At 37.9% G+C, this 20,237-nt stretch overlaps 1 long non-coding RNA gene and 1 pseudogene across 1 annotated transcript in view; one reads left to right on the top strand and one right to left on the bottom strand.

Moving 5' to 3' along the window:
- Nucleotides 1–12,387: 12,387 nt before the first annotated feature.
- On the top strand, nucleotides 12,388–13,798 carry LOC106975516 (probable mitochondrial glutathione transporter SLC25A39; annotated as a pseudogene).
- Nucleotides 13,799–13,954: 156 nt separating this feature from the next.
- LOC113600602 (uncharacterized) overlaps nucleotides 13,955–20,237 on the bottom strand; it is a 210,123-nt gene continuing 203,840 nt past the window's right edge. Inside the window, exon 4 of the long non-coding RNA XR_008292546.1 lies at nucleotides 13,955–14,062. This is a non-coding gene — a long non-coding RNA (uncharacterized LOC113600602). The remainder of the gene's footprint in view (nucleotides 14,063–20,237) is intronic.

Here is a 20,237-nt window from a genome sequence, read left to right as displayed (position 1 = left end):
TTCTCCATTTAAAAATTTTTAATTTTATTTTCTTCCAGGTTTCTGACTAGCTCTCAATACCATTTAGCACTGCCCATGAGTCTATATATATTCCAATCTTTGGGCATTTCTTCCACACAAATAGGATGGCAAGGGCATGACCTGAAGTTCTTCCTCGAGGGAGAATTATTCTTCACTAATCTCTTTCATGGCCACTCCTGAATGAGGCTGTGCTTTAGTTACTATCAAAGTTACTATCAATTTTCAAACGAATCTTCTGTCAACTAACCTTGTTTATTTTTGCTCCCTCCTCTTTTAGTTAGTTACAAGAAACTCCACACATGGCTATGGTATAAGTGGAGGGAGGGGCACTGGTGCAGACCTGGGATTCTTGGATATCTGCTCATGTTGCTTGCTTGGGCCCTCTGTTCCTGCTTGTGCTTGATCCCAGATAAACAACTTCCATTTTACAATGACTTATGTCTTGGCCCCTCAACTTTATGGAATGATGATTCTGACAGGATTCACTTCCTGATCACCATTAAGTGATGGCAGGGAACAGAGGGCAGGAGCCAATTTGTCCCTAATTAGGAACCATTGTTCTAGAGCAGCAATGATAACCAGCAATAGCTATTTGGTCCATTTTTTCTTATTGTTATGCTTTTCCTGCAATACCTGAGTCCTTCTCTTCCACCAGTCACATTCGCCCAGTTCACTACAGGTGAACATTTCAATAATTTGGCCATGGCTTTGTACCTGGGCTTGTCTGTGTTCCACCTATCACCAGTAAGGAAGTCTTCATGGCCAATCAAACAGTAGTGATCCAGTGCTGAAACCCCATTTTATCTCCTGTTTTCTTGGTACCAACTGTCACTGGTTGGGATATCTGGAAACAGACACTGAGACAAGATGTTTATTAGGGATCAGTATCTGTTAAGGGGAGGGGAAAGAATCATGATTGGGAAGAGGGCCTAAACTGTGATGCAGGTCTGACATAACCTCAGCAAACCATGGGGGAGTGGGATATGGAGTGAGTCTTGCCCTTCAGAGTGTCCATTATTGGAAACAAATGGCCAGGCTTTTATACTCTGACCCTCAGCAGATGGAAGCTTCCTCAGAGAATATGTGAGCTCTCTAAAAAGTGGATCCCTGCAACCAAGGCAGACCCTGAAGATACTGAGAGCTGGAGGCTGTCTGCTGACCATACTTCCAGCAGCTGGTCAGCAGTTCCTTCCTTGAAGAATATCTAGGTGGCACATCTCCACATTAACTATATACATATTTTTTTTAACAAAATGGAAAGCTAGCTATACAGGAATACAAATGAATAAGCAATTGTTATATGAAACCACATGAATCTTGTAAGTATAACACTGAGTGAAGGAGACCAGACCTTTCTGCAAAAACGAAGACTATATACAGAATGAGTCTAAATATGTGCATTTCAAAAGTGGCAAAACCAACAGACATGGTTGAATGTCAATATAGTATTTATCTTCAAATGGTGAAATCCTAGGGATTATATGAGATCTTTCGGTGCACTGTTTATCTTCTATTTCTTTATCTGGGGGTGCAGATTACCACAACTAAGTTCTCTTAATGATTGCACATTTTTCTCAGCACATATAATACTTAAAAACTTTAAGAGAGTGTTAAAATATGGCTATTAAGTAGATGATAGAAATAGTATAGTAATTATGAATTCCTGTACTTAAAAGTCTTATTAGTTTACACTTCAGTGTTATAAAATTTCATAATGAAAATCACAGTACATCATTTAAGACTCAGTCATAAATTACATAGACCACAAACAATGGCTTAAATAAATGAAAACTTTATTTCTATCTCCTGCAAAAAGTTAGAGGCAAAAAGTTCAGAGGTGCCATATTAGCTCTGCTCCCCAGAGTCATAAGGGATGCAGCTCATTCTAGGTGATTATTTTCCATTCCTAAGGTAGGGACTTGTCCTCGGGCACATGATAATGGATAAAATTGTAATAATAATATCCTATTTTATGCACTAAGACTGAGGAAGAAATAAAGAGAAGGAAATAGGATATGAGTCAAATGTGATTTAAAGAAAGTTCTAAGAAACTTCCACAAGACTACAACCATACCTTAGAGATATTGTGGGTTTAGCTCCAGACGACTGCAATAAAGCAAATATCACAATAAAGGGAGCCAAATGAGTTTTTTCGGTTCCCCAATCCATATAAAAGTTATATTTACATTATACTCTAGTCTATTAAGTGTGAAATAGCCTTACGTCTAAAAACCAACATACATTACTTAATTATAAATACTTTATTGCTTAAAAAATGGTAAACACCATCTGAGTTTTCACCAAGTTGTACATAATCTTTTTGCTGGTGGAGGGTCTTGCCTCGATGTGGATGGCTACTGACTGAATTGGTGGTGGTTGGTGAAGGCTGGAGAGGCTGTGGCAATTTCTTAAAATAAGACCGCAAGGAAGTTTGCCACACGGATTGACATTTCCTTTCACAAAAGACTTCTCTGTAGCATGAGATGCTGTCTTATAGCATTTTACACACAGTAAAACCTCTTTTAAAATTGGAGTCAATCATCTCAATCTCTGCTGCTGCTTCATTAACCAAGTTTATGTAATATTCTATATCCTTTGTTGTCATTTCAACCGTCTTCACAGAACCTTCACCAGGAGTAGATCCCACCTCCGAAACCACTTTCTTTGCTCAACCATAAAAGCAACATGAGATTTTTTTTCCACAAGATTGCAGCAACTCAGTTCCATCTTCAGGCTCCACTTGAAATTCACCTTCTCTTGCTCTTTCTACCACATCTGCAGTTTATTCCTCCATTGAAGTCTTAAACCCCCTGAAGTCATCCATGAGGATTGGAATCAACGTTTTCTAAATTTTGGAAAATCAAAATATCACGTTGATATTTTGGCCTCTTCCCACATGAATCACAAATGTTTTTAATGGCACCTAGAATGGTGAATCCTTTCCTGAATGTTTTCAATGTACTTTGCCCAAATCTATCAAAGGAATCAATATCTATGGCACTTACAGTCTTATGAAATGTATTTCTTAAATAATAAGACTTAAAAGTTGAAATTACTCCTTGATTCTTCGGCCGCAGAATGGATATTGTTAGCAGGCATGAAAACAACATTAATCTCACTGCACATCTGCATCAGAGTTCTTGGGGGACCAGATGCATTGTACATGACTGGTAATGTTTTGGGAGGAATCTTTTTTCTGAGCAGTAGTTCTCAATGGTGGGCTTCTAATACTTAGTAAGCCATGTTGCAAATTGAGTGCTGTCATTAGTGTTTGTTGTTCCATTTCTACAGCACAGGCAGAGTAGATTTCACATAGTTCTTAAGAGCCCTTAGATTTTCAACATGGTAAATGAGCACTGGCTTTAACTTAAAGTCATCAGCTGCATTAGCCCCTACCAGGAATCAGCTTATCCTTTGAAGCTTTGAAGCCAGGCATTGACTTCTCCTTTCTAGCTAGGAAAGTTCTAGATGGTGTCTTCTTCCAACAGAAAGCTGTTTTGTCTATATTGAAAGTCTGTTTGGTGTCGCCACCTTCATTAATTATCTCAGCTAGATCTTCTGGGTAACTCGCTGCAGCTTCTACATCAGCACTTGCTGCTTCACCCTGCACTTTCACATTATGGAAGCGGCTTCTTTCCTTAAACTTAATGAACCGACCTCTGTTCACTGGGGTAGCACTTTTAATTTCCTTCAAGTACTCTTCCTTTTCATTCACAACTCAGCTAACTTTTTGGTGTAAGGGCTCTCTAGCTTTCTGCTGCAAATGGCTTTTGACATGCCTTCTTCACTAAGCTTAATCATTTCTAGTTTTTGATTTAAAGTGAAAGATGTGTGATTCTTAGAAACCATCGTAGGGTCATTAACTAATTTCAATGTTGTTGGGTCTCAGGGAATAGGGAGACCTGAGAAGAGAAGGAGAGATGGTGGAATGGCTGGTTGGTGTTGCAGTCAGGATGCATACATTTATCAGTTAAGTCTGCTGTCCTAAATGGGTGTGGTTCTTGGCACCCCAAAACAATTACAATAGTAATATCAAAGATCACTGACCACAGGTCACCCTAACAGATATAATAATAAGGAAAAAGTCTGAAATATTGTGTGAATTACCAAATTGTGATACAGAGACCCAAAGTGAGCAGATGCTGTTGGAAAAATGGGGCCAATACACTTGGTCAACGCAGGGTTGCCATAAACCTTCAATTTGTAAGACAACAACAACAACAACAACTCCACAATAACTGCAAAGCTCAATAAAACAAGGTATGCCTGTATTTCTATTCATGCCTTTGGTCCCAAATTAGTCGCATGTCAATCACTTGGAACAAAGAGGTTTGGGAAATAAAAGATTTACTTTGAACAGTTATGTGCCCATTGAAAAACTGAGAGTTCTTTCACTCTGGAAGAAGGAGAAAACAGCTGTTTTTGCTCAGCCATCAATCTCTACAGCACAGGAGAAACTAACAATTTTTATGTTCCTGCTTTAAAAATAACAGTAGTGAGCTTTAAAATGTCACATTCACCCCCAAAGAACTTTAGGAAAGAGTTAGCATGAATTATTCTAACATCACTTGGGAAAAAATGATCACCTGAGTGAAAGTGAGGTAATACAACATATAACTATGACCAAGGACTATGTCACTAATAGACTGTTATTAATTTTTAAAAGCACATTCTGTCACCAGCTGATTGCAAACATTTCTGAGGAGTGCCAAAGTTTCAGGAAACACAAAGTAATAGGTAGAGGAAAGTAGATGTTCTCACAGATATTACATTTCATTAGATTAATCATATTGGAGAGTGCCCAAGAAAGTATACTTCCTTTATAATTTGTTAAGGTGAAAAAGTCATGTTCACCGAAAATTGCTCCTGATTTAACTCATCCTGAGATAAATATTCTGAAAAGCAGGGAAATATTTTACATTTCTCAGTTGAATTATAGCCACATGCATCGCACACATATAAGAAATGTAAATGTGGTGTAATGAAATGTATTTTTGAAATATGTAAGAAATTATTTTTCCATTTCTATAAAATTATACTTGAGTATCCTCCGCAATCGTCTGTCCTTCTCTACCTAGAATTTTATCTCCATTTCTTTAGAACTATATTTCTTGAAAATGATGACTTTCAACACTATTTCCACATCCTTACCTATCATTTGCTATTTCTGATTTTACAATCTGGTATCTTACATACCAGTGTACCACATCAGCTCTCACAAGTTCACCAGTTAATAATCAAATCTATCTGGTATTTTTTCAGCCTTTATTTTACAGATTAACTGTAGAATGTTTGATACTATTGACCACTCCTTCTGCTCATTTATTCTTAAAATCCTGATCTTCCCCCTAAAAACATCTCATACAATCTTCTCCATTTCACTTAATGGTGACTCCAAAATTTTGGTTACTCAAACTAAAATCCTTGGGAGTCATCTTAGATTGTTAGTTTCTCTTACACTCTTACTTCTAAGCCATGCAGAATTCCCCCTGGTTCCACCTTACATTTCATTCTCTCCACTGTAACCACTCTAGTCCATGGACAATACCTCTCACCTGACTGATTGCAAGGGCCTCCAAGTTGGTCTCCCTTCTTCTTCCTTTATTCTGTTACATAACTTAGCACTCAAAAGGTCTTCCCAAACATCGATCATACAACATCTCTCCTCAAAACCCTGAATTGGCTTTCAATTTCACTGTGAATATAAGTGAAAGTCTGTACAATGGTCTACAAAGCCCTGCAACGTCTGCCCCCTATTCCTGTTGCCTCTCTAAGCTTATAGCCAAACACCTTTGCATTTTTTTTAGTGGCCAGCAAGCCTTCCTGCTACTATTAAAATATTGTGTTAGATTAATGTATTAGAAAACCTATTTTGATTGCCAGAAGGGAAACTTACTGACCAACCAAAGATCAGAAAATGCTAGCATGCTAGTGGTTTCCAGAGCAACCAGAACAAATATTTAATGTTACCAGTACCCTTTCTCTCAACATGCCTTCTTTTTTTTCACATTGGCTTCATTTTCTCAGGCTGCCTTTCTTCACAGGTGGGAAATACGGCCTCCTGGCAGATGCTACACTCAGACCTTCCCAAGTTGAGCTCTCATGTGAAAAATTTGAGGAAGACCTTTGACTAGTGTTATGGACTTCATATTTATATCTCCCCAAAATTCATATGTTAAAACAGCATTCCCGGTGTGATGTATTTGGATATGGGTCCTTTGGGAGATAATTAGGTCATGAAGGTGGATATCACATGATAGGACTGATTAGTGCCCTTATTGGATACAGGAGACAGCTTGCTTTTTCTCCATGTGTCCATCATGTGAGGATACAAGAAGATGGCAAACCAGGAAGAGAATTCTCACCAAAGACAAATCTGCTGGCATCTTGACTGCTGGCACCACAGTTTCCAGAACTGGAAGAAGTAAGTTTTTTGCTTAAGTCACCCAGTCTATGGTAATTTGAGCTCTCCAAACAGACCAAACAACTAGGTTGGCTTGAAACACAGAAAGAGACTGAACTCAGGAAACAAATTCTTCTATTCAAATCCCATCTCTGTTACTTATTAACCATGTGACTTTGGAAAGTTATTTAATTTTTCTGGGCCTTATAATTCCCAGTAGTAAAGTGTGGATAATAATAGTGCCTATCCAAAACAAATGTCATGAGATAAATGAATCTAAGTAAAGTGCTTAGAAATGCTATCAATCAACTGTGCAAGATTTTCCATGTCTATAGAACTGTATTTTTTAAATGAGAGAGGAGTATTTCCCAAAATTAAAAGGAGTTTCTATGCTCCAAAATTAAGAGTACAAGTTAGAGAAAAAACATCGACAGCTCTGAGAAAAATGTTCAACATTATATATTTATAATTTATCACCATTGATGTCCTGAGATCTCACATAACCATGGTTTGGCACAAATTATAAATTGTGATTTTTTTAATTTTTAAAGATTAACAGAAGAAAGAACTGATTTTCTCTATTGATAGTAATAATATTTGTTGCAAAATCTTGACTTTATATGGGAACCATCTGAAAACACTAAAGGCTAAATATATGTCTGTGCAAAGGAAAACATTACTCAAGTGAGCACATTAACAGATGTCAGTAGTGTCTTGGAAAGCCTAAATCCATGGAGCTAGATCACTTAACAAATGACTGCTCAAATACTTAAATTATACCAGCATAGCACAAAAGAAAGGGATTGGTGATTCTTTCATTGTCAGAATTTATAGTTAGCTGATTGGAATGATTCAGGAGCTCCTGTTTTGCCAGCAGTACAAGTATATTGTACTATGCTAAAAAAAAGGTACAATAGTAGGAATAATGTTGGGGCTTGTGAAGCTCTGCCATTTGCCAAAAATTTATCATTCTCATTTTAGAATTCAAATGTGTACTGCTTTTACATTGTGTCTATTATGTAATAGTGTGTTAAAATCTAAGATTAGTTTAATTTGTTTCTCCTTGTGATTCCAACATAAAATGCTTATCAACAAGGCTCTCTACATGGTTATAATCTGAAGTAGCCAGATACCAGCAAGATATTTAATCCAAATACTGTACATGGAATTGTGGCTTCAGAGTATCCACCAAAACATGGGATTTCATATTATGTATGAAAAGAATATAAAGATTTCAGATTATTATAAAGTTCATAAAGGTCATTATGGCTTTACTAGACCCCCTTAAATTGAATATAGAAAATCAACACAGGAAAAATGAGTTGATTGAAAACATGTACATGTATTTTCAGATGTGACAAAAAGGAATTCTGAATATTTTCAGCAATATTATTCTGTTTGTGTTTGTGTGTGCACAGTACATGTAGGAATGTGCTTTCACACCTGCATAAATATATATTAAAAATCTCAGAGATGTTGATGGCTTCCACTAAATTAGCCACAAATATCAGGGTGTCAATTCCTTGTGACTGACTCTACATATTTTCAAGATGGCTGTAATGACATATCCACTCTGTGGAATAGAATAAGTTTTAGTATGAAAATTAAAAGTTTAATAACAATAATAATAATTTTGTATTCATTTTTCACTGGATATTTTCAATATGTCTCATTCAAACAATAACAGATATTTACTAGATTATTATTTCTATATCTGTAGTAACTTGACTCATTATCTCCTCTGTTGGACAGTAAGATCCACAAGAATGAAAAGTCAATGTTGATTTTGTCCCCTTTTTACCATAGGTTCATAGAGCACAGCCTCTGATTCAATAAATATCTGCTAAGTGAATAACCCTCCATGATACTGTCAATTAATTAATGATTCCAAAATAAAAGTAGCCTTCTCATGGACCCATGGTTATAAATAATCAATCTGGGATTAAAAGTCAGATAAAACTGAATACAGAATTAATGTTGTTTTTTTCCCCTACATAAACCCAAATGTATATGGTGTTAAAATATATAAAAATCTAACAGTTTTACCACTTAAAGTGTGCAATTCCATGTCATTTAATACATTCACAATGGTAAGAAATTATCACCACTATCTAGTCCCAGGATACTTCACCATGTGACAAGGAAACCCATTCCCATTAAGCAGTTACTCCCAATCCCATCCTCCCCCAAACCCCTGCTAGTAATCTGCTTCTTTTCTCGATGAATTTTTCTATTCTGGCTTTTTTTTCACTCAGCATACTTGCATTGTTGATCCAATTTTCAACATTTATCAGTGTTTCATTTATTTTAATGGCTGAAATAACATCACATTGCATGGATGTACCGCATTTTATTTATCCATTTAGCAGTTGATGGACGTGGGTTATTTCCACCTTTTTTAAAAATTTTTCTTTAACGTTTATTTATTTTTGAGACAGAGAGAGACAGTGCATGAATGGGGGAGGGTCAGAGAGAGAGGGAGACACAGAATCTGAAACAGGCTCCAGGCTCTGAGCAGTCAGCACAGAGCCCGACGCAGGGCTGGAACTCACGGACAGTGAGATCATGACCTGAACCGAAGTCAGATGCTTAACCAACTGAGCCACCCAGGCGCCCCTATTTCCACCTTTTAATTATTACGAATAGTGCTGTGACAGACACTCATGTACAAGTTTTTTTTTTTTTTGAACAATAGTTTTTAAATCTTTGGGGTATATACCAAGGAAAGAATTCCTCCTGAGTCCTGTGGTATTGATGTCTAATGTACTGTAAGTTCTAGTGATCTGCCGTACAGCGGAGTATCTGTATTTACTAGTAATGTATTGTGCACTTTAAAATATATGAAGACAATAGATATGCTAAGTGTTTTTTTCAACAAACAAAACAAAAAATACACACACACACAAAATCAAGGAAAGATGACAGATACATTAATTATCTTGATTATGGTAATGGTGTTAAGGATGTATGTATATATCCAATGTCATTAAGATATATACATTAAATGTGTCCAATTTTGTATATAAATTATACTTCAATAAAGCATTAAACAACACTAGTGAGGATGTGTGTGGGGGGCACAGAAATGAAAATTTTCACAGATATGAGGAAAAGTATGCTTACAAACTAAGATAAGTAGGAGAAAAGGAACATGATTTTAAGAAAGAATATTAGACATTTTTCCAAAAAAGACTTACAGATGACCAGTAGGTATATGAAAAGATACCCAGCATCACTAACCATCAGGGAAATGCAAATTAAAGCTGGGAGATATTGCCTCACATTTGTTACGATGGCTATTATCAAGATGACAAGAGATAGTAAGTGTCAGGGTGTGGAGAAATGAGAACTCTTTTACACTGAGTTTGGAATATAGATTGATATAGCCATCATGGAAAAAAAATATAGGGTTTTCTCAAAAAAATTAAAAATAGAACAACCATAATATCCATCAGTCCCACTTCTGGTATATATCAAAAAATATATAATTAATATCTTGAAGAAATATATTCACTTCCACATTCATTGCAGCCAATATTATTCACAATAGCCAAAAACATGCAAACAACCCAAGTGTCCAGCAGCTGAATGGATAAAGAAAATATGGTATGTACATATATAATGGAAAATTATTCAGCCATATTAAAAAAAGTAAATCCTGCTATTTGCAACAACACGGATGAACCTGGAGGACATTATGCTAAATGAAATAAACCAAACACAGAAGGCAAAGTACTGTACATTCTCACTTACATGTGGAATCTAAAGTCAAACTCACATTAGCAGAGAGTAGAATGGTAGTTGCTAGGGGCTGGGAAGTAGGGGGGTGAGGAAGTAGGCAGATGTCGCTCAAAAGGTACAAACTTTCATTTATAAGATGCATAAGATCTGAAGATCTAATGAACAGCATGGTGACTTAGTCAATAATACTTGTGTACTTGAAATTTGCTAAGAGAATAGATATTAAATGTTCTTAACCACACACAAAAAATGTCAACTATGTGAGGTGATGGCTGTGTTATTAGTTTGATTATGGTAATCATTTTACAATGTATATGTATATCAAATCATCGTATTATACACCTTAAATACATGCAATTTTGTTTGACCACTGTACATCAATAAAATTGGAAAAATAAATAAATGCCTTGATTAATTAAAAAATATTAAAAGTGAATCTGACTAAATTCAGGGGTCAGGAAAAAAAATTATATAAGGAAGTGGGCTTGAACTAAAAAATAAGTGAAGTGAGGAGGTTGAAAGAAGAATTTTCTGAGCAGGGTCTCCAACCCATGTAAAAGCCCTGTGCAAGGATCTGAGGAAGTAAAAGGAGGCCAGTACATCTCAAGTTCAGAGAAAAAATTGGGGTTGGTATGCAATGTGGATGGATATGCAGAGTCCAGGCATATCATGGAGAATATGCTTGAGACACAGCTTCATTTGAGATATTTACTCTTTATCCAATGAACGATGACAGTTTCTGAAAGGTATTAAGTGTGGAACAGAGAGTAAAACCAACTTTGAGATTTTTAGAGATTATTCTGGTGATAACCTGTAAGACAGAATATAAGTAGATGAACATGGATGCAGTGAAATTAGTTAGAAATTTATTATATGACAAATTCTGAATTGTGTCTGTCTGTACTTGTACCATCACAGCAGTGATGTGGGAAAACAAAATATGCACTATTTGGTGATTACTTGTAAATAGGGGCTGAAGGGAAAATAAGGGAAACATCCAAGTAAAGATGCCGAATTAAGAGTCAAATCTATCACAGTTCAGAAGAAAGGCATATAAAAAGTTGGAAGTCTTTAAAATACAGATGATGACTGAAATGAAAGGTTTGACTAAGTTTAACTATGGAGAGAACATGGACTAAGGAGAGCCTTAAACCGATTTTTGTTTTTACATTTCTTTCTGTCATCTTCAATTTCTTTTCATAAGTGCTCCACAGTTTTCAGAGTATAGATCTTTTACCTCCGTAGTTAGGTTTATTCCTAGGTATCTTATGGGTTTGGGTGCAACAAGCTTTTGCTTTTAATATTTAGTTACCAGTTAGAGGAAAATGAACTACCAACTAGAGGTTGACACAGAATTCCCAGACGATTAGGACTAAACCTACCAGAAAAGCACAGCATAATGAAAGCTTATCGGAGGAAAATAGACCAATTTTGAAATCAGTCCTTTGGATTTAGCAACATAGAGAGGGTTGTTAACTTTAGGGAGAACTACTTCAGGAGTAGTAGATTAAGAAGTGAGTGAAGTAAGAAAAAACATGAGAAGAGTTTTTTTAAAGTATGGCTGTGAAGGGGAAATGCGATTCAATGTTTTAGCAAGTTAAGGACCTATTGGTGGAAAGGATTCAATTGAGAGGGCATTGATATTTGGAGGAGACATGTCTAATGCACACTAGAGAGATTATCTTTCTATAGGAGAAGAAAGTAACGTATGCACAAAAGTAAAATATGCTATGACGGTATGATTTTAGCAGTTTTGTAGTGGTAAGTAGCAAATGATAGCTTCATTTTTTTTTTTCTGGAAAGTATAATGAAAGACCATTTGAAAGGTGCAGGGAAAGGTAAAAGATTTGCAAAGAAGGAGAGATCTCCAGGTGTGTCTGAATCTCTAGGACATCTTTGGAAGTAGGTGAGGCAAGCTGGTCGCTGTAATCTGGTTCAATAGAATCACACTGGCGTGGAATTCTCCCATTTGAACATTGCTTTCCTAAATGTCATGTAATTAATACCAGTCAATTTGTTAAGTTAGAGCTCTCCATTTGCCGCGATTTTTTCTGACGGTTGCAAGTCCCAGATAAATTCTCATTTTCACGGATAACAAGCATCTCAGATACGGAGAGTATTAAACAAGATTAAAGGGCATGTGGACCCTGCACTGGCCAAGGGGCTGCCTTGCGCACCTCGCTGCATGAGCACCCGCCTAGAGCCAGCATTGAAGCTACAAGATGGCTGACCAGGACCCGAGGGGAGGTAGCCCCTCCAACAAACGGTGACCTCAGGCACGGGGGTTGTGGTCACCTCTCGCTTCAGGACACCCACGGATGTAGTGAAGGGACCTTGCGGTCTCTGCGGCCCTGGGTGGCCAGCAAGCCGATGCTCCCCTTGCCGACTCTGGAGCCTCTCCTGGGCCAAAGTACCTCCTGTACTGCGGTGGTGTCTTGGAGCCCCTGCCCCGGTGCCCACACGGTGCCTGCTGTGCCGCCGGCGTCAGGACCCACTCCCTTCACTGGCACCACGGATACCTTCGTGGAGATTGTGAGACACAAGGTCACCAGCACCCTGTGGGTGCTCCCAGCCCCCCCGGTGGTGACTGTGCCGGCCACTGCTGTGTAGCTTCCCCATCAAAGACCTTTCCTTGTGGTCTGGCCTGGACTTCTGACCTCCCCGCACCCGTGGTGGCAGGGGCACTAGGCTGCGTGGGCACCCTGACTGTGATCAGCTCCCTGGAGCCGGTGAGGACAAAGCTGCAGGCTCAGCGCGTGTCACAGCATGGCTCGTGCCTGTGTTAGGGCCGCTGTGGCTCAGGGCGGCTGGCGCTCAGTGTGGAGGGGCTGGGGGCCCCCTGCCTGGGGACCCCCTGCCCTTCGGGATGTGGCCTTGGCCTTTTCTGCTCTGCACCGCTGCGACGATGACTGGGTGGGCTCAGGCCAAAGGACCAGGCACCCGTGGGCGCCCACTGTGTGGCTGGTGATGTCTCAGGGATGGCGGCAGCGGTGCTCACTCTACTCTTTTCCACGGGGTGGAGACTCAGGCCAGGTGGCAGCGGGAGCGCTGGAGGCCGTGAAAGTGACACCAGGCAGGCCCACTCCACCTGACTGCTGCCGCTGCAGAGGACCCAGCTGAGTCAGGCACTGGGGGGGGGGGGGCTCTAACAGCTTCCTCCGGAGGATGAGGATCTTCAGGGCCACCCCCTCCTTCATGTGCCATCATGATCAGCTCTTTCGAGTTCAGTTTGGCAAAAGCTTCTTCCAGGGGCTCAATGGAAAACAGCCTGTAGGTTCTTAAAAGGAGCCAAGGTGCAAGGACCGCATCTCTTCTGAGGGTGAGGGTGCGGGCAGAAGATGATGGAGCCAAGTGCCTATTCTCAGTACTGAGAAGAGGGGCCTCAGTCTCTCAATTAGGAGCACCGAGGGGAAGGGGCTGCCCCTCTGGGCCCGCCCAGGCCCCCCAACACAGCTTTATTCCTACTGGTCCTCATTTCTGGCCCCGGAGAATGATCACTTTTCCAGCCCCCCAGCCAAGTTCAAGACCACATCTACTAACTGTCCCTTCCCTCCACCATTTTTCTGTGTATTTGCTGTAACTGGGTCTATCCTCAAGAGACACAAAACCCTGGGCCTGGTGTAGTCCACACCCACACTCCTTGAATCTAAAAATGATGAATTTCTTGAAAGAAAGAAAGAAGAAAGAAAGAGAGAAAGAAAGAAAGAAAAGAAAGAAAGAAAGAAAGAAAGAAAGAAAGAAAGAAAGAAAGAAAGAAAGAAAGAAAGAAAAAGAAAGCAAGCTAGCTTTACCTTGAACATCCTTCCTTGTCGTGTTCTGTTGGGAGCGTGTTCTCCCAGGTCTTTGCCTCTGGCTGGCCATTTCTGGAAAGACTCTACCATCTCAATCTTTAGGAATCTACTTTTAAGAAAAAGGAGATATTTTGCTTATCTACTTCATATGCTTCATAAGTGACCAATAATATTCTCCATGATACATTTTATATTCCTTTTTGTTAGTCTGTTTAGTGTCAGAAGTCCACATACACCCTTCCAAGCTTTAAAAGATTCCAAGTAAAGAGTTGATGTAATATCTAGAATAACTGGCCCCCAAATATTTAGCCAGTTTTCAAATATATATATTCATATGTATTTATAGAAATATATTTATATTTATATAATATTGGCCTAGAAGTTTCAAATAAATAATCTGAATTTTTGGCTGATTAACTATAAAGCTAAACATCTTCTTTCTTTAGAAATAAACTAGTATTAAATTTATACTATGTTATTCTTGAAGTCTAAGTGGGAGCCATTTTTTTAATTTTTTAGAGGACCTAAGAAATGGAAATGGAGAAAATCATACTCAGTTCTCATTATGTAGCAAAAATATGTAGCTAAAATGGCTACTCATGTCTAAGAAACAAAATTCCTTTATTAATTACATGCCAATATTACAGTAATGCTTTGCTAACAGAGAAAAGAGTTTTGAAGCCAATAAAATAAAAACTACAATGAAGCTCAAATTTAAAAAAGATATGTGCACATGAAAATATCATCCAAATAAACAGAAACAACTTTCATGAGTTACCTATTATACTGTCACCTTTTATAAATAGGTTTTTCATGTTGTAACTCAAAATTCAACATAATAATCTTATTTGGAGGGAAAATAGAGAAATTTATTCTATAAGTATATAAAACATTATCAGGAGCAATTTAGAAAATTGTTTAGTGTTTAAGATGTGTTTTCATAAGTACCGAACTATCTCTGTGACAGGGATTTCCTTTTTCTTATTTATTTATTTGTTTATTTAGAGAGCAGAGGAGAGGGGCAGAGAGGGATAAAGAGAGAGAATCTTAAGCAGGATCCACGTTGAGCATGGAGCCCAAGCAGGGCTTCCTCCCATGACCGTGGGATCATGACCTGAGTCAAAATCAAGAATCGGATGGTTAACCAACTGAGCCATCCAGGTGCTCCAGGCAGGGATTTCTTAATATTATCATAATATCATGGTAATATATTCTCCACTATCTACTTACAGTAAATTTTTTCATTCCTCAAATTATCTAAATGGGAAACTGATATATTTTGTGTCTAAAAGAATGGCAAGAAAAGAAGTCCTATACATAAAATCAAGACTGTGGTCTGTGAACTAAGAATTTGCACCTGTGTATGATGTTGAGAATATTTTGGAACCAGTGACTCCAGTTTCATATACCCCTTTCTATAGCACACAACTGGGTTTAACAGTACTTTGTGAGGTTTTCCTTTCTTCTTGGAAATGGATCTATATGTATCATCATTCAATTAATGCAACACGCATGGCATTCACTATATACTACACACTGTGTTGAATATTACTCAGAGTGAAATTAGACATAGTTCTTGTCCTCAAAATTTCACAGCCTAATACAGTAAAAGTATTTCTGGGGGTCCATCGTCCTCTGTATCACACATAGAGAGTGGCCTCAATAATCAACTGGAATTCCTGAGTCATCTTCATGGTGCTTAACGCTCATTAAAATAATTATGTCAAGTGTTATGACTTCCCACCGTAAATAAGAAAAGATAACATTGGAGAGATTAAGGAAACTACCAACGGGGAAAATGCCAGGAAGGAAATATCCAGGATCAGAAAACAGGTCTTATGATTCCATAATCTATGGATTATCGATTGTCAACAAATTCAGTTACCTTCATACAAGGATACATGTTACAAAAACTTCTGTCAGTATCTTTCCTCCATTCCTCTCTAAATCAATCTTACTCCTTATCAGGGCTCCTAGCCTAAAACCACACTAACTCCAAATCCCAGCCAGCCTTCCTATTATGACAGCATTCTTGATCCAGGCTGGGAGTAGAGTCAGCTGCATGTAAGTTTTCATAAAACAAATTCAGTTTAGTATAGTGTTTCAGGAATCTAAAGACCTCAGGGCCAGCTTTGGTCTAGAGGCTATTCTCATTACCATAGCAAAGTATGCTCACAAAAGACCAGTAAATCTTATAAAGCATTTAAAAGAATAATAGACTGCCCCCCCCACCAAATATTTAGGGATATAACCCTAAAATCCCCTCTCTCCACATGTAGCCATGGAGATCACAAAACAGAAATGGGATTGAATTTGCCTTGGACAGTCTGTTTACACAAGGAACATTTATTCAAGACCTGGAACTTCTCTTGGCACCTGACTGAGATTCTAAAATATTTTCCCTGAGCTCTGATCATGTACAACACTTCACACATGGATGATCATACGATCACACAAAGAGCCAGATCTCTCAGAAACCTCTGGAATGCCTAAAACCCTGTATGTGTATACATGATAAATCCAGAGAGTCTGAAGAGAAGGTCCCTTAATGCAGACTAGTAAATCTACACGGGGCTTAGTGAAATGTTTTGTCAATGAGATTTTCCTATGCGTTTTTCCCGACCTTTTCTATAGCAAAACAGAAAACCCAGGAATATTAATATCTGGGCAAAATATCTTCAATGTAGGTGTAAAATTAATAATGGTGGGAAAGGCAAAGAAAAAGAGAGAATGGAGAACATATGCTTAGCCTAAGCCTCGTTTGCTTTCCCAAAACATGTTTTCAATACGATGATTCCTTGTGCAGCCTGAAAAATAATTCTGCAGGCTTTTTAACATCCATAAGATACAAGTTCTAATTGAGATAAAGCATAATAATATCTAGGAAAAGCATCATGGTGGTATTGCTTTGACAGTGCATTTGCCTAAACATTCTTTGTGCCCAAATGGGGATTTGATGTCCTTTTAGGTTTTCTGAAAGCTAGACTAATTAAAAGCATATATTAATTCAAGCCATATTACATATAAAATGTTCCAAATCTGTCTCTCAGCCCTGAAGGAGCACAATAAATTTGATTCCGTCTGCATCCGTGGGTGTGTTGTTTTGTTTCTAGTGATTCTGTAAATCTAAGAGGCAGCCTGTGGCTCATCTGTAATAGTAACTACCTCATTCACAAGGTTTTTCGTTATGCATAGTTTGTCTCCTGAAGGCATTTCACACAACAGGAGCCATCTCTGATGAAAATACTTAATTCCTTAAAGCACCACAGTTCATAATAGTATGGGGAATTTTAACTATACAAGCTATAAAAATCTTAACAAATTGCCAGCAGCTACACCCTCACTGATGCATTTATTTCTTTACCTTCCAGGGTCACCCTGGTTAACCTCACCATTTAGATCAGAACGTTGTATGGTAGCTGATGGATGACATGTTCCATTAAAGATGTTATGGGAAATAAGAAATAATTAAGTGCTACTCCATTCACCCTAGTAGCTGGTATTAAATATTAGTACACCTGACCAAGAACTGTTCACCTAAGAACTTAATTGTAACAGATAACTTTATTTTGTGCATGAAATTTTGCTCCTCAAAATGATGAGGCGCAATATCCAAGAAGGCTAAAACTGACCAAACACAGATGAAGTCAGAAAAACAAATACTACTTTTGGGTGAGACTAAAAGAGTATGCATTGCTGAATGTCAGAAATATATACAATCAGTTTTCATAATGGTGAGTTTATGGGTCTTTCTTTTGTCAAAGGACCACTGCATGACAATTGAGTCTTTTCTTAGAATTGCAAATACTGGTTTTGTCACTGAGAACACTGATACCCAGTCTTGCCATTACAAACCATGAGTATAAATTCTGCTACTGGAATTTTGGTAAGCTTTCTGAAATTTGATCTGATTCCCTTCAATGAGAAGTTTTCAGCATGTTTACCTTCTGACTTCTAATCTTGATAATGATCTAATTTCTTTACTCCAGATTCTGCCCAAACTTTCTTCTTTGGCATATCTAGTTTGCCCCAACCAGTTATTCATGACCAGGAGCAGTATTCCTTTCCAAGGACATGTGACAATGTCTGGATATACTTTTGATCACTACAACTAGGAGGATGCTACCTGCATCTAGCGAGTGGAGGCCAGGAATACTGTTGAATAGGCCACATTGCACAGGATAACCTCCCACATCGAAGCGGTATTCCGAATTAAAAAAAAAAAAAGGCAATAATGCTGAGGTTGAGAAACCCTGATCTAGAAATGAATTTCCCCATTCTCCTGCCAAAATGGTTGCCAATTAGGAACAGGTTTATAATAAGAAGATAAAAAAGAAGAGATGTATAATGCACATTCTATTATATTTTTTAAACCCAGCATACTGTAGGAGGTCAAACTTTACAAGTAGGCAAATCTTATTATTAATTTAAATTTTGTTGAGGTTAACATACACAGAGAAAAGTGCACAAGCCATAAATGTGAAGCTACCCAAAATTCCAAAATAAAACATCTAGGTAACCATAATCCTAACACAGAATGTTACCAAGACCCTAATAATGTCCTCTTAACTTTGAATATTCACCCGTGGACTCATTTCTGAGTTCTTATTTTTTTAATTAATTTTTAATTTTTTAAATGTTTTTTAAATTTATTTTTGACAGAGAGAGAAAGAGTGTGAACAGGAGAGGGGCAGAGAGAGACTGAAACACAGAATCTGAAGCAGGCTCCAGGCTCTGAGCTGTCAGCACAGAGCCTGATGGGGGGCTTGAACTCACAAGCAGTGAGATCATGACCTGAGCCGAAGTCGGACCTTTAACCGACTGAGCCACCCAGGCACCCCTATTTATTTATTTTTGATAGAAAGGGAGAGAGACAGAGCGTGAGCAGGGGAGGGTCAGAGAGAGAGGGAGACACAGAATCTGAAGCAGGCTCCAGGCTCTGAGCTGTCAGCACAGAGCCCGACGTGGGGCTCGAACTTGTGAACCACGAGATCATGACCTGAGGGAAGTCAGTTTCATGACCTGAGGGAAGTCAATTGCTCAACCAACTGAGCCACCCAGGTGCCACTATGAGTTCTAAACTTACATATTTAACTGCCTCTTGACATAATGCCTTTCTACCAATTTTAGTGGAAAGTTGGAGAAGAAATACATAATTTTTTAGCACCATGTTAAGTCAGACAGGTTTATTTTAAAAGTAAACTTAAGGATATGGGGCGCCTGAGTGTTCAACTTTGGCTCAGGTCATGATCTCCACATTTGTGAGTTTGAGCCCCTCATCGGGCTCTGTGCTGACAGCTCAGAGCCTGAAGCCTGCTAGTATTCTGTGTCTCCCTCTCTCTCTGCCCCTCCCCTGCTCATGCACTCTCTCTCTCTCTCTCTCTCTCTCAAAAATAAACACTAAAAATTTTTTTAATTAAAAAAATAAATAAAAGTAAACTTAAGGATAAAGAGAAAAGTAACATCAAGTTAAAACACTATTGCACTACCATTTTTTAAAAACATAATCACTGAAATATATTTAATCCATAGTTTTTGTGTCACCATAAATTATATTGTTGGACTCATATATTTTATATATATATATATATATATATATATATATATATATATACACATATATAATCAAAGTATTGTACATTTATCTTTTTAATGGATATCAGATCTCTCTCCAAAAATGCCATATCAATTTCCATTTAATTCTACAGTGTAGAAATATACTTTTCCTCTATATCCCCACCAGTCATAAGTGTATCAATACATAATACTTCACAATACTATTACATGCAAACCATACTTAGTTATATCTAGTGAATTTCAATGATAAGCTGCTAAGAAATATTCTGAACGTATATAGCATATGATCCATCTATTGAAAATAAATTCAAGGCACATATGGGTATATATAGGGATGTAATTACTTAAGTTTAAAGTTATAGGAGAATACATACCAACTTACTGAAATCAGTTCATGAAGTAGTGAGGGAAGAAAAGAAAAGTAGGCAGTGTGGGAGGTGGTGGTCTTAGTGTTTTTAGAAGTAATGAACAAATGCAAACAAAATGCTAAAAATTTCAGCAAAAATTGATTGGTAAAAAAAGGAATATTCCAACACAAATTGAATGAAACATTTGTAGAAAGATCTGGAATTGTATTGGAATTCTCTTCCTAGTTAGACCCACTGGTTAAATATTGTTACAAACTCCTTAGGGAAGAGAAATAGGAGGGTGCCACCAGAAGCCACGTTCTGCCCTATATTTTTAGCTTTATATTAGTATCTGTT

The sequence above is a fragment of the Acinonyx jubatus genome, chromosome F2 (assembly GCF_027475565.1).
Source record: "Acinonyx jubatus isolate Ajub_Pintada_27869175 chromosome F2, VMU_Ajub_asm_v1.0, whole genome shotgun sequence".
NCBI classification, from domain to species: domain Eukaryota; kingdom Metazoa; phylum Chordata; class Mammalia; order Carnivora; family Felidae; genus Acinonyx; species Acinonyx jubatus.
This window is presented reverse-complemented; position numbering and strand designations above follow the sequence as displayed.